We start from the raw sequence: 14,815 nt of genomic DNA, 5'->3' as shown, positions 1-14,815 counted from the left end.
ATATTGGAGCAACTTCTCTGGTGGACTTATGATAAAGAAAACAACTCACCCCAGAGACAAAGGCATTGAAATCTGAACACAGACTGAAGTACATTTTTTTTGTCTCTCTCCCTATTCTTGAGGCCTTTTATCTTCTTGTGGGGGTGGGGGGGGGAGAGGGGAGTTTATGTTTACTCTCATAACACATTCAATTTACATCAATATATAGCATGGAAACAATGTAAAGACTATCAGAAAGCCTTCTGGGGGGAGGAAATGGAAGGTGGGAGAAAAATTGTAAAATTTAAAACCTTACAAAAAAGGATACTACTATTGTATATAATTGGAAAATAATTAAAATATATATTTATAGCAACTCTTTTTATAGTGGCAAAAAACTGGAAATTGAGGGAATGCCTATCAACTGAGGAAAGACTAAACAAGTTATATAGTACACGAATTCTTTGGAATATTACTGTACTGTAAGAAATCATGAATGGTCAGACTTTAGAGATGCATGGAAAGAATTACACAATTTGATGCTGAATGAAGGGAGTAGAACCAAGAGAACATTGTACACATTAACAACATTATGTGTTGACCAGCTATGATGGATATAACTCCTCTCAGTAGTTCAGAGATCTAGGAGACCTTTTATGGATAACGCCATCCATATCCAGGGAAAACAAAATGAAACAAAGAAAAAAACCCCACAGAATCTGAATGGTTTTCTTTCTATTCAATGGTCTTCTTTCTTTTTCCTTAGTCCTAATTCCTCATACACAAAATGACTAATATGTAATCATGTTAAACACAAATGAACATATGCAACTTTTACCAGACAATTTGTTGCTGTGGGGTGGGAGGTAGAAAGGGAGGGTGGTAGAAAAATGTGTATCTTATGAATATGCAAATGAATGAATGTTGAAAAACTTTCATATCATATAATTGGAAAATTAAAATATTAACGAGTGGTGATACTATTGTCTTTAACAGTAAAAATAGTTTGTTATTAATATCTTCACAGATATTTTCCATTTCTCTTTCATTTCTTGTAAATGTTCTCAGGATGACTTTGGATCATTCATTTTTTCTTTAAATCTATTTTGCCCTCCTTTACCCTCCTCAATGCTTTTCTCTACTCATATCTTTTCATCATCCATTTTCATAAAATTTTACAACTGTTATTACCTTGGGCTACCATTTCTCTCTTACTTTGTCAAGTAAGTTCTTTTGGCTTCTTTGCAGTGTAATTGATTTGTGTCCCTTAAGCTTCAGAACAATATTATTATAATTGGTGTTCACACAATTTCTGCCATCCATTATTCATTTATGGATAGTTTGTTTAAATAGATCAGTAGTTATTTTAAATGAATATCATTGTATCAATAAATTTTAATTAAATTCAATATTTTCTTCTAATTTTATATTTTCTTACCTTTGTTTTATCGAGTTGGAGATCTGACAAAACACAAATACCTGATTCAAGTATGATTCCCACACTGACAATGAATCTTTGTCTGTTAAAGTATAATTTAACTGTTAAAATATAATTTTTGGTGATGTTGTTTGGTATTGTATTTTCCACCATATCCAGTACCTATGGGATATTTTTACAAAGAAAATATTCATGATATAGAGACATGAGATTTCTGTGCACTACACTAGTCATTGTCCTCTTATATTCATTATTCCTGACCCAAGTCTATTTATATGCTTTTTATTATCCTCACCTAGCTCAGTTTTGCTTGCAGTCTCTGAATATCAAAGTTTATCTTGATTCAATTTCTAAGGTCTTATTGAATTCTTAATAGAATTTCTCTACCTCTACATCTTCTACAAACTGTGCTGGTGCATAAGCTGCTCTTATTTTCATGGTAGTCATTTTACAAATTTTATTATGAATAAATACAGCAATAAAAGATGGCCAAATGTTCCATGAAATTATGTTTCTTGTTGCTTTTAAGTGCACGATAAAAACAACTCTACCAATTATTTTCTTTGCCTCTCCAATAAGTATCTATGAGTCATCCTTTCATTTAGTCACTTTTTCTGGTATTGTTTATAACAAAAATGTCAAGATTGATATGATTCAGCTCCTCAGTAGAATGTCCACTCATTGTTTAATGGACAACAATTCCATATTTTTTGAAAGAAGTCAAGTCAAAAGACCTAAACCATGTGAAAACTTGGTGATTTCGAGTACATCTCTCCCTCTCCCTCTCCCTACTAGTCCTCAGCATCACCATAGAAATAAAAAGTGGGTACACCAGATTCAGGGTATTTTGTGGGGGATTTTTTGTTTGTTTCATGAGTATTTATCCAGTCATTACAAATTAGGTTAAATTGACAACTATTGATAAAGTACTATGTATAAAACGCTGTACTAAATGCTAGGGATCTAGAGAAAGGCAAAATCAGTCCCTGACCTCAAAGAGCTAGCATTCAAATGGGAGAGACTATATGAAATTAGATTTGATTTGTTATTGGGACTCTACTTATAACATTTACAACATAGTTCAGTCTGTTTGAACCTAGTATAGTTCAATCTGTTTGACTGTGTCTCTATCATAACTTTACAAAATTATGGGATCACCTCCTGGCCATGATGAAGCAGTAGAATATGGTATTTCAGCTATTGTTAATAGTATATGTTAGAGAATATTGTTGTATTAGTTATAAGTATTCTCTTGATCAAATATTCATTTCACTTCCTCCATTTCTTTCAATAACAACTCTTTTTTTTAATTATAGGGAAGGGTGGTACTGGTGGTTATGATGAGGGCAAGGTAAGACAATGTGGTATCAGGAACATGGAATACTGGAAGATTTTGAAGTTCAACATGACTGATGAGGGGTTTGTTTGTTTTTTTCTTTTTCTCTTGACACCCGTATAAGATAATTCAGGCTCCCTGTACTTCCCAAGTAGTCAAACTCTCCTCAGAGTATTATAGTATTGATTTTTTTTTAAATCAGGGCAAGCTGCCTAGTTTCAGCAGGCAGATTTGGTTGGTTGGAAGCCCCAATACCCAAGAATGGAGTCAGTAGACTTTACCTCATTATTTCCTTCAGAAGAGATTTTGACATTGAAAAACATTAACCCTATCCCATCTTGGTTAAAACTCACATTTCTCACAAACTCCCTTTCTTTCTAGGTCCTCATTTTTCTAAGGTCCCTCCATTAATATATATACAAAAGAATGGAATGGGCAAATAGATTGTTTTTCAGTTGATCTCCAAGAACATTAAATACAAAAGGTAAGCATGAACCAAGTTTAAGTTTATAAAGTGTCAGAACTGGAAAGGATAACCCCATTCACATCTAAATTTTCTCTCTTGACCATCTTTCTCCTTACTATCCTGAACAACTCTCCTGTTTCTCAAAGTGTAACCTGTAAACTAGATTCACCAGGGTTTTAGAATTATTTTCATAATAACATTAAGATATTATTTGTCTATTAAAACACTCCTCCTTTTTTCCAACCAGATATTTTTGTGAGGCTAATTTTTTTTCATATTCTTCAAACCAAAACAGATTCAATCTCAACAAACTGAACACAGAAGCAGATATGAGAATGCAGCTATCTTCTATTACCCCAGACATTACAGAGATGTGCAAAAATATGTAAAATGATGCCAAGTTTTTAATTTATCTTTTTGTTTTGAAAAATAGTTATTTAATCTAAATATGTTATTTATGTTAACATGTAATGAGATTTTCAATATTTTAAATGAATGAATAGTTCAACAAAATTATCAGTTTCAATTTCAATATGGGAAATATTGGTAGTTTCAATCCACACAGCCATAAATAAATTTTTGGAGGTCCTTAATAATTTTTAAGAGTGTAAAGTGGTCCTGAGAACAAAATATTTGAGAATCACTAGTTTAGTGGCCAGACTGGGGTTAGAATCCAGTTCTTTTTTCTATTATCTGGTACCCTTGCTCCACAAGCACAATCTTATTTCCTTTCATTCAGCTTATACATGATTGAGAACCATATATATGTGTGTTTATTCTTATGACTATCCTTTAGCATCGATGGGAGAGCCAATTTAGATCTTGGAATTAGGCAAATTAGTGTTTGCTGAGTAATTAATGAACCTTTTCCCCTGAATCTTGGAAACTGTTTCCTACTGATCCCCTGAGCTACATTTTAAATAGTTTTCTTTTAATTTATTGTATATGTCCTCATTTAATCCTTGTAATATTTTCTTCTTATGGTGTTTGTTTTTCTTTCTAGACCCTGTAGTTAACCTAAGACCATGTCTGAAACAACATGAAATAAAAGAAAGAATTAATCATTATCTAATTTAATTTGTTCAATGGTTTGCAAATCCTGGCCTATTATTTTCTTTCTTTTAAATATAGATATTTTTGTTTATTTCCAATTATATACAGCAGTAGGTTCTTCCTATCTTTTTTGTAATGTTTTGAATTTTACAATTTTCTCCCAATCTCACTTCTCTCCCCGACCCCCCACAGAAGGCAATCTGATAGTCTTTACATTGTTTATACGTTGATCAAAATCGAATGTGTTGAGAGAAAAATCATATCCTTAAGGAAAAAAATAAAAAATATGAGAGATAGCAAAATTGGATAATATATAAGATAACTTTTTTAAATTGAGGGTAATAGTCTTTGATCTTTGTTTAAATTCTACAATTCTTTCTTTAGATACAGATTGTATTCTCTATCACAGGTACCATAAAATTGTCCCTGATTATTGCACTGATGGAATGAGCAAGTCTATTAAGGTTGATCATTGCCTCCATGTTGCTGTTAGGGTATACATTATTCTTCTGGTTCTGCTCATCTTGTTCAGCATCAGTTCATGTAAATCCTCCCAGGCTTCCCTGAATTCCCATCCCTCCTGATTTCAAATAGAACAATACTGTTCCATGATATACATATACCACAGTTTGTTCAGCCATTCACCAATTGATGGGCATTCTCCAATTATTTGCTACCACAAACAGGGCTGCTATGAATATTTTTGTACAAGTGATTTTTTTACCATTTTCATGATCCTTTCAGGGTATAGACCCAGTAGTGGTATTGCTGGATCAAAGGGTATGCACATTTTTGTTTTCCTTTGGGCATAATTCCAAATTGCTCTCCAGAAAGGTTGGATAAGTTCACAGCTCCACCAGCAATGTGTTAATGTCCCAGATTTCCCACATCCCTTCTTCCAGCATTGATTATTGTCCTTTCTGGCCATATTTCTGGTCTACTGTTTTCAAGGCATTAAGATTTGTAAGAGCAAAATGAAAAACTTTCCCTGACTTCTGGGAGTTTTCATTATTTTAGGAATATGCCACCTTTAAACATCAAAAGCATAAAATAGTTTAAGGAGGTAAAGTGTTCCACCAACTAGCAGCTATCTTCCAAGATTGTTGTTAGTTGTAAAAAATGAGATAATATATGTAAAATGCTTTATAAGCCTCAAAGCAGTATATAAATGCTAGCCATTGTTGTTACTGTTGTTGACACATATATTGTTAAATGAGTTTATGGTATTTCAAGTCATTATTCCAATTTACTATTTACAAGAGTAATTTGTATGTGTTTGCCAACACCAATCCTCTTTAAAAATCTAAACCCAAAGTCTAGAAATGCTCTTTCTTAGAGGAAAAGGTTAATTTTCCCAATAGCTGAAAATGTTACACTCTCAAAAATATTAAGGGCAGTGTATTTATTACCTGAGAGTCAGTCTCATATGTAAAAGGTAAATAACTGCATTTAGAATACATACACTTGTGTTCAGTTAAATGGAAAGGGTAAAAAGAAGGCCATTAACAGAAAATAAAATTAACATTACTCATTTAAATCAATGTTCTTGTATTTGTTTTATAATGTACCAAAAGGCGATTTAAGAGGGCTAACTTCTCAGCTCCTCTTGGTGATAAGGGAAGATGGCATCCTAAGTAGGTGGGATATAGGACCTTGTATCAAAATAGTTTGTGGAATAAGAGCTCAGGGCAGTAGGAGAAATGGGTACAATGGCAGACTTCCCTTGACCTCAGAAACTAGAAATGACTCGTGTAACACTTAAATAAAAAATTGAACATTAACCTTGATGAATTCTACTGTGTATTGTTTGACTAGACTTCAGTAGCAGAAGCAGATGGAGAATTGATAACTGTCCTTTAGATCACTGATATCATTTATTTTACAACTAAATAAAAGTTATGACTGAAGGTAGGGGAATATTCATGAAAATAAAGATACTTGGAGCAACTGGGACATTTTTCTATGGTGTAATAGACTACCCCAAAAAACAGCAACAACAACTTACATTGTTATTTTTAATTTTTTTAGGTTTTTTTTGCAAGGCAAATGGGGTTAAGTGGCTTGCTTAAGGCCAAACAGCTAGGTAATTATTAAATGTCTGAGACTGGATTTGAACCCCGGATTTAACGCCAGGACTGGTGCTCTACCCACTGTGCCACCTAGCAGGCCCATTATCTTTTATTTTTACATCACTTTTATTTCCTAGATTATCTGTCTTTTCTACTCCATCCCCCTTTAGGGAGCTTTCCTTGATAATAAAGAATAAAAATGGAGAGAAGGGAAGAATGGCAAAAATAACAAATGTACTGAAAAATCTGATGCCCCTTATTTCCTGGGACATATCTTCTCATGTATCTTTGGGACCAATCAGTGTTTATTCATATTCCATTTTTTTGTGGATGAACATAGTTGTCATAACTTCAAAGAATTCACTACCAGTGCTGATATTTCCATTTAAACTGTTGTAGTCAATGTGCATATTGTTCTCCTAATTCTGCTTACATCACTTCGCATCAATACAAACATTTTTGCATGTCTATAGTCATCATATTAACCATTTCTTAAAGCACAGTAGTATTTCCTTAAATTTATGTACCATAACTTGTTTAACCAATCCTCATTCAATGATAGTCCATTTCTACATGCCCCATTGCCTTATGTCTTAGCATCATGATTTCCTAATATTATCTTTAAAAGGCAGATCAGTTATGGTGGGAAAATTTATATAAATTCAGAATTTTAGTGCAGGAAGGAACTGGGAGATCATCTACTCTGATATCAGCTCATTTTATGCATGAGAAAACAAAAGCACAAAGAGATGCAACATGCTCAATCACACAGCTAGACCATTATCAGTAAAGTCAAGACTAGAAACCAGTGTTATTTCCATGAGACTGTATGTTATATGAATCCTTAAAAAAGCATATGTTAATGAGAAAAAAGAAAGCCAATATTATCTAGTTAATTCTGTTATATGTTGTGTTCAAAGTAGATTTTTTCCTTTTTTCTCTGAAATGAAACTACATCTTACTTTTCTCTTGAAGGTCAAAATGCTAAACCTTCAGAAACTTTGAAAACCACAATTAAAAAAATAATTAAGACTACCTGAATTCAATGGGTCATTCAACTTTGCTTCTATAGTCACCCAAATTGAGCTGGTCATTTGCTCTTCTAATCTCTAATCTTTTCTCTCAGATTCTCCTTTGGACTAGTCACTTTTCAAAGATGGCCTGTCTCCATTTTTGACTAAGATTTACCAATCTTATATATTCTTATATATATTCTCTTGCCATGCCTCTATTCCTAGTATTTTCTCATCACCCTTCTCTTAGGCAAGATCTTTCTTCCACCTGCTCCCCCCCCCCCCATCAAATATTTTTTTACTGGAGAGCACTTTTCCCATTCTTATAACTCTTTACAATTTCTGGTCATGCAAAAATGAGCTTCAACATTCATAAGATGACTTGCTGTTTCTAATGATTAGGATAAAATTACAATACAGACAATGGGAAAAGAATGATTATTGATCACAGAATGAGAATAAAGAAGAGGTATGTGGCTATCAAAACTAAGGTTGGCCTGAGGAAATGCAATTGTTTTTGCCTTTTGATGGTGCATTAGATGGTTTCTTTTTTTTAGTTTGTGCATGGAATATAGTCCTGGTTGCTCACTATCCCCAGTGATGAGATTTTTTTTTCTGTCACTGTTGAATATTCTTTGATAAGATAGGGATTTCTTTCCTTGCTTTCCTATTAGACATTCATTGGGCCAGCTAGATGGGGCAGTGGATAGAGTACTGCATCAGGATGACCTGATTTCGGATCTGACCCCAGTTACTTGGCATTTACTAGCTGTGTGACCTTGGTGAAGGCTCATTTTCAATTGTCCTGGTCCATACCTAACCACTGAACCCACATGACTCTGGAATCTGGTGACTTAGCACAGCCCCCACTCACTCAAATCCAATTCACATACTTGTCATGACATCACTTCCCTGATTGTTATTCTTTGAGAATTTAGGACAAGCATTATCATCACCTGGGAGGCTCTTAGATGCTTGTTAATTGATTGATTTACAGGCATTTTAAACATCTGTAATTCAGCCTTGAAACTGATCTTTGAAAGAACTAGGACTGGGTGCTTAGATGGAGAGAATTGATTGGAAATATACTATCAGTTCCTTGGATTGGCTCAATCAGTAAGTTATTAGTACCTGAGATTGAAGCTCATTGAAAAGAGGAGATTGCCCTGATTATTGTTTCAGATGTGAGTCCTTTGCATTTTTGTTAGGTTAAATAATTCTGCCCCATAGTTAATATTTAATTAGCTTGAGTATTTGATGGAAGCTGAAGGTATTTTTCTTTTGGTTGCATGTGCTTCAAAATGAAACACATTTTGTTCTCCAAAATATCTGAATGGAGGCAGAGCCAAACAGTGATTTCTATGAGGAGTTCCCTAAGATTGATCCTGATCCAGTTCTAGATCCAAAGTCTCTGGAAAATAAATATTTTATTAAGATTATACTTTTATTATATTATATTATTATATTATACTTTTATTAACATTATACCTGGATGATAATTTGTAGGAGTGAATTCAAAATAGAATAGGCATGAGGATCATGATCATTAGTAGTATTACTATAGTTACTATAGTTAGATTTTTCTACAAAATTGCAATTGATTTCATTCTGAAATAGCAGACATTTCATTCCCTCTCATTTAACATAAAAATAAATTTTAAAATAGCACAGAAAAGTGAAGTAGATTTTATGCTAATTACAGAGTGTGGCAATAGAACTTATTCCCAACCCTGATTTCAAACATTAAATCATGTTACCTCCCAGGGAATTAAGGGCAGAGCACAGGGAAAGGCAATGAAAATGTAAAATGGTAAATAATCCTTACGTGTCAACATCTAGAGAAAGTAGAAAAGATTCCATTGGAGAGTTAGATTTAGGAAAATAATTTAATAAGATCTAAACAATAGAGCAATAAGGAGATTTGGGGCTGTTATTTTTGGATTAAATTTAAAGGATATGGCTAAATAGTCATGGTCATTGTTTATGAAAACATTCTGATTTTTTTTTTAAGTTAAGAGTTGGTATTCCACAGAAATAACTATAGTGGAGTTTCACTATTATGCTATCCTTGGTCTTTGTTTTACAAGAACTCCTTAGACATAACCACTTTTAGATTCTTTGTATACTTCAGTAATTGGACTTACTTGAATAGACTCCAGCAGTCACCTGACTTGTACCAAAAACCCTACTCTTGCCAGGTTGATAAAATGACTTCAATGGAGAGTCAGATTAGCTCATTTTTAAACTAATTATAGAGTTTATTGATAATCTACAAACCACCAAGGGAATACTTACCCAACATGGATACAAGGAGACATGTGTTTCTACCTCACTGCCACATTTAAGTCCCAGACTTGGTTTGGTTCTTGGAAATGAAGCTGCATTGTAACCACAAGTCAGGTAATTGGTCTTTTCTAGAATATTTATTTACCCATTTGGAATGACCTAAAAGAGTTAAAGGCCTTGTGTCTTCATTGAACTTGGATTAGACAAAGGGAAACTGGAAAACAGCCAATTGCTAAGAGGACAAGAATAGAATATAGGAATATTTATATTGGTATTGTGTAACTCCACCTGTCCATCAGTTTTTGCTTATGCTAACCCCTAGTGGACTGGGGCTAGGTCAAAAGGACTGAACTGCCCGAACTCTATAGCAAATATATGTTGTCAATGAACCTAAACTGCCCAAAATATCAATGTATACTTGTCAAAATATTAAGATTTGCCTTTTGATTATATGCACTGTCCTTATGCAGCTGAAACAATGGTGGTTCTAAAAGAAAAAAGAAATGGGAGATTAATATCTTTATTAAATACCTAAAATTAAATTAAATATTAAAATATATTTATTAAATATAAAGAAGGGAACTTGATCAGGATACTTTTGGTTCAACTTAATGATCTTTTGGGATGGTGAGTTTTTGCCTGGTGTTACAAGAGCACCTCCCCTGGAGAGTTTTGGATATGCCTACTGATGGTTGAGAGAACAAAAGACAACTTATCTTTATTAGAGGGATAGCCCCAGGAAATTTGGCTGGTTAAGACTTTGTGTTGGTCTACAATTGTAAGCTGACAGATCTACTCAACTCTTTTTCTCCCTTTTTACCTTTTCCATTGCACCTTTTCCCCCAGAGGACATTATAGAAGAAAAGATTTCTCCTTTCCACCCCAGTAGTTATTAATGAATGCATGTATTTTTACAGAAGGGAGTCCCTAGACTTCAAGTCCCTGTCTCCTTTCTTTCTTCCTCTACAGGTCAAAGAACCAAGAATAGATGTTTCCATTCTAGAGATGGCAGCATAAGAGTACTCAGAGTTACTACTGAAATACAAGGTAAAAGGAGGCACATGCTTCCCCAAGAAAAGAGCACTTTGAGTCATGTTCCTGAATGCCAATCTCATGCACAGCAAATTGAGGAAGTTTCATTTCCTATGAAACATAATCCAGAATCCAACTTTCTATCCCAGAAAAGAGAATACCTGGGAAATTCTAATTTTTCAGTTTACCTCAACAGTAACTCCAAGTTTGAGAGTTCAGGGGTTGGACCTTCCAAAAAAAAGAAGGGGAGTTTCTAAGCAGTCTGTCTCTCGATTAGAAAGGAGGAATGGCAATTTGTTTCTCCTTAATCCCCATCTCTGTTTCCCCAGTCAGAATAGCAGCAAAAGGTTTATAGCCATGGCTATATGTTTTTAGATTCCCCCAATTATATTTTTGCTACATAAAGAAGAAAAAAGATCATGTAGGACTTTACCACTTCCTGTATTTAAGTGGATTATTCAGCCAGTACAGATTGAATGGGAACCAGGACAACTTGTCTATCCTGTGATCTATATGTGTGCGTTTTCTTTCTTGGGGGAATCTAAATCACAAGATGATACCAGAAGTCTGAAAGAAGCGGAGAAGGGGTTGGACTTGAATTCTAGCAGACCTAGGTTCAAATTTTTTGAGCTTACTTACTTACCAACCCCAGTTGTGGAGTTGTTATGTTGTTGCTGAGTCATTTTTCCAGTCAAGTTTGACTCTTCATGACCCCATTTGAGGTTTTTGGCAAAGATACTGGAGTGATTTACCATTTCATTCTCCAGCTTATTTTACATTTAATGAAAGAGAGACCCAGAATGACACAGTTAGTAATTTTCTAAGGCCAGTTTTTGATGTCAGGAAGATGAGTCTTTCTGATTCCAGGTTTGATACCTTTGTACACTGTGCCACCAAGCTACCCTTGTGATCCTTGGCAAGCCACTTAATCTCTGTGATCCTCAGTTTTTCTCATGATATGTGATAAAGGCTGTTTTTAAGTTGATATGCATTTGTTATTTTGAATGATTGATCAGGATCTAAGGACTCTAATTGCCCAAATTTGTGGAAATTTGGATATAGACAAACCATATCTAAAGATTTTCTAGAGAGGAATGTGACTCTTCTGAGATCAGTCCAATTGGTTGGATGTAATCTATGACAACTTAGAATTTAGGGAGCCTTAAGTCATGTATTATAAAGAAAGAAGCTTAAATCTATTTGTTAGACTAGTTACTTAAATTTAATAAATGCATCAAAAATACTTGTTGAGCACCAAAACTTTATAGTGCCACATTAGCTAGGAAATGTAATTTGAGCATTTTTAAGGACATCTTAGTTGTCAAACATAACATAATTTATCTACAAAGTCACCTTTTCATAGTGCTTTATAGCTTACAAAGTGCTTAAGTTCTAGTAAGTGCAAGAATAAATTTTTCATTAATATATCCACATACCATCCAATATTCAATGGTCAATGAAGATCCATACCACATAAATGCTTTAATATAATGTCCTCTATTGAATCATTTTTATAACAACTATTATTAACAATATCTGAGAGTAGATCACTAGATGTGATTCAGGAAATGTACCTTATATCCTGAGAAGAAAATTGTATGAGTTGGAGAAAATGCAACAATGGATTTGCTGAATATGTGATATAACTGCATATAAATGGGGCCTTTGATTATTATATAGTTCACTGAACCATAAAAGCTGTCACTGGGGATTTGGATTTCCTTGTACGCAGGGTAAAAGTGATGAAGCCCTAATTGAGAATCCTGGTTGCTGTAGTCTTCATAGCCCTGGAAGATAGTGGGGCTAGGGTAAACTTGGAGCTGAAGAGTAGTATTGTCATGATGAAAGGAGGTTTTTTAATATTCCTGAGATAGAACAGTCAATCAGTCTTTCTGTAGTCAGTCAGAGGATGATTGGAGTCTGTCTGCTATGACTCTGGGTGAGAAGAAAGCAGAAAGCAGCAGCAGAGGAAATTTTGGAGGGACAGTCAGGGGAAAAGGATACTTGACTTGACAGAGAAAGAAATGAATACACAGCAGCCAAGAGGGTGATTGTGAGAGATCATTGGTCTCTGCTGGTATTTTTGAACAAAACATTTGGACCAAAACTGCTAGTTAAAATTCCCACTTTAAAAACTGAGAAACTCTAAGTAGTTTTTTTTTTCAAATACCACTCATCATACCTATTTATTAAAAGGCATTTATGTATGAACTTTCTGATTAAGTGGTTTCTGAATCATATCTAGTCGAAATGTTCTCAAAATTTGTGGTCTTAGGTCCCCTCTATACTCTTGAAAATTGAGAACCCCAAAGAACTTTCAGTTTTTAAATGGTCACATCTATTGACATTTACAATATTAGAAATTGAAACTTTTATATTATTACATTCACATAATAAAATAATACAATGTGTAATATTGTATGTTATTATATAATATTATATATTATAGTATTTTATAAAAATATTTTTAACCTTTGTGGATCCTCTAAAAGGGTATCAAGAGACTCTGAGGGAATACACTTTAAGAATAGATGCTTGTTTTATGCTTCCATTTAACAAATTAAGAAACTGAAACTCAGAGAAGTAAACTGATTTGTATCAGATAATAAAAGAGCCAGGATTAAGACCCAAGTGTTCTGATTCTAAAACTGGTACACTTTTTAAATTCCTATTTTACTAATAAGGAAACTGAGCCTCATAGAGGTTACTTGACTTTTTCATATGGTAAGTTAAGTGACAGAACCTGGTCTTAACAACTTCTTATTCTCTCCAAAACAAGTTGCTGATATGAAGGAATTAATTGAAGGAATTAGTTGTCAAATCAATTAATGTGTTAAACAAAAACATTCCTAATTCATGAGTATTGCTAATTTTAAGCAATTTGTCATTTGTACATTCTTTTTTCTCCATACAGTAAGGAAGTTCTCAATTTGGTTGTAGAGTTCAAACTTTGCTTTGCTGAGCAAACATGACACTAAAAGTTTCGACCATTCATAGAAAATCTTTCAGATATAAGATTGTAAAGGACAAAGACTTTACAGAAATCGGGCACTTTGTAAAGCAGAAGGAGAGTTTCGCTACCTTCCAACTGTCCTATTAAAAACTGCTTTGCTATGGAATTTAGCTCCATGATGAAAAATATTATCATTTTTAATAATGTTGCTCTGACCAAAGAACAATTTAAATTGAAAATTGCTATGCAAAAATCTTCAAGCCTGAAGTATCATGGGAATTTGCAGGACCACAATCTGGGAAGCCAAGTATAGAATCATAGACACATAGAATTTGTGTGCTGAAAAATTTGAGTCAAGATAGCATCTAACCTTTTTTTTTTACAGGTAAGGAAACAGTGATCCAGAGAAAGAAAATGACTGAACCTAGGTCACAAAACTTATTAATGAAGATGAAGACTGCAACCTTGAGTTCTTGCTTCTCAGTCTATATCAATTAAGTGTAATTCAATAAACTTTTTTTAAAAAGTTCTCTATAGACAAAACATTAGGTGAGGTACTGTGCATATAAAGATAAAAAACAACATATCTCATTTCTTTCCTTTTAATTTGTTTTATTTTTAGCTTTTGGAATAAAATAAGCATTTCTATGGGAGTACAATATCAATGTTTGTGAAATTCCTGTATAGAAAGCGGTTCCTGATATCCTTCTGGGCCCTGAGAAACTCCTTAGAAATATAAAATTGGCTAGGTGCCTTTGGGTCTGAAAATAACTGGACAGGACCCACATGCTTGACCTTGGGGATTACAGACATTCCATAAATTTGCAATATAGTCTGATAGGACCCAAATGCTTGACCCTGGGGGTCATGGACATCCCATGAATTTGTCTAAGAGTCACAAAGCACCCTTGTTAGCCTAATTATCTTGCTGTATCTGTAAAATTCCTGCTTCCTCCCAGGACTGCCTCCTCTTCCCCAGATGCAGATGGAATTATAAGACAGTAAATTTCATTCCCTCAAACCTGTGGGAAACTTGTGAATATGTGACTCTCTCAGTCTCAGGAAATATGTTCAGACATAACACAATGGTCGTGACCCTTTTTCCATTCTGACCAGCCCCCATCTATACTGAACCATATATTTACATATGTTTGTAGTAGTAAGACAAGACAATATATCTAACTGCTGTC

The 14,815-nt window shown here is 34.0% G+C and overlaps 1 long non-coding RNA gene across 7 annotated transcripts in view; it reads left to right on the top strand.

Annotated features, from left to right (window-relative positions):
* Window positions 1–14,155, top strand: part of LOC141488063 (uncharacterized) — a 238,222-nt gene extending 224,067 nt beyond the window's left edge. For 6 of the 7 annotated variants that reach the window (XR_012468575.1, XR_012468573.1, XR_012468574.1 and 3 more), the window contains 4 exons: window positions 2,734–2,836; window positions 3,135–3,237; window positions 10,610–10,687; window positions 14,011–14,155. This is a non-coding gene — a long non-coding RNA (uncharacterized LOC141488063). The remainder of the gene's footprint in view (window positions 1–2,733; window positions 2,837–3,134; window positions 3,238–10,609; window positions 10,688–14,010) is intronic. The other variant, XR_012468577.1, reaches the window with a different exon arrangement.
* Window positions 14,156–14,815: the final 660 nt, after the last annotated feature.

This window comes from Macrotis lagotis, chromosome 5, assembly GCF_037893015.1.
Source record: "Macrotis lagotis isolate mMagLag1 chromosome 5, bilby.v1.9.chrom.fasta, whole genome shotgun sequence".
NCBI lineage: Eukaryota > Metazoa > Chordata > Mammalia > Peramelemorphia > Peramelidae > Macrotis > Macrotis lagotis.
Note: the sequence above shows the minus strand (reverse complement) of the source record. Positions and strands in the feature narration are given on the sequence as shown.